Consider the following 1,331-nt stretch of genomic DNA (forward strand, 5'->3'; position numbering starts at 1 on the left):
AGAACACAAGAAAGAACACCAAACTTAAAATTTTTAGAAAATCAAGACAAGTTTTCGAAAAATAAAGAAAGATTAACAAGAAAACACCAAACTTAAAGTTTGGCACAAGATTAAATGGAGAAAAATTGTTTTTGAAAAAGGTTCCAAAGCGTAAATCCAATTGGATTAAATATAACACTTGTTCTAAATATTCCAATTAATGCTTTAAAAAGAACACAAGTGAAACAAGAAAAGACACAAAGCAAGAAATACTCAAGATCAAACTAGAAAATTAAGCAAGAACAACTTGAAGATCAATGGAGAACAAAGAACACAAGTCGAAAATTTTAAAGAAAAATATGAAATATGCAATTGACACCAAACTTAGAACAAGACACTAAACTCACGAAAATTAGCAATTAATTAAAAGAAAAATAATAAATTTTGAAAAGAATTTTTTTTTTTTTGAAAAGAAACTATCCTATCAATATTGATTTAATGACTCTATAAAAATAAGAACAAAAATAAAAATAATTTATTCCTAATCTAAGAAATAAAATAAGCCTTCAATTGTCCAAACTCAATAATCCCCGGCAACGGCGCCAAAAACTTGGTGGACGAAATTGTGATTCTTGATTAGTGGCTCCTTGGCATGTGCCAAAAAGTTAAACTAACTCAACTAACTGATTACTTTCTTTTCACAATTCCGTTCAACTAACCAGCAAGTGCACTGGGTCGTCCAAGTAATACCTTACGTGAGTAAGGGTCGATCCCACGGAGATTATTGGCTTGAAGCAATCAATGTTTATTTTATTTGTCTTAGTTAGGATGTCACAAAATTGTTTGGATTACTTGAACAATAGAGTTATTTGTTTATAAAGGATTGTGGAATATATTGGAATAATAAAGAATACTAGCGTTACTTGTTGTGCAGTAATGGAGAATATGTTGGAGTTTTGGAGATGCTTTGTCCTTTGAACTTCAACTCTTCCTTGAGATCCTCTTCTCACATGCAGGTTCTATCCATGGCTAGCTCTATGTAGGGTGTCACCGTTGTCAATGGCTACTTCCCATCCTCGCAGTGAAAGCTAATGCTCACGCACTCTGTCACAGTACGGCCAATCACCGATTGGTTCCCGCTTCCTACTAGAATAGAATCCCTCTTTTGCGTCTGTCACTAACGCCCAGCAGGTTGCAAGTTTGAAGCACATCACAGTCATTCAATCCTGGAATCCTACTCGGAATACCACAGACAAGGTTTAGACTTTCCGGATTCTCATGAATGCTGCCATCTATCTAGCTTATACCACGAAGATTCTGTTGGGGAATCTAAGAGATATTTATTCATTCTG

This window comes from Arachis stenosperma, chromosome 9 (assembly GCF_014773155.1).
Source record: "Arachis stenosperma cultivar V10309 chromosome 9, arast.V10309.gnm1.PFL2, whole genome shotgun sequence".
Taxonomy (NCBI): domain Eukaryota; kingdom Viridiplantae; phylum Streptophyta; class Magnoliopsida; order Fabales; family Fabaceae; genus Arachis; species Arachis stenosperma.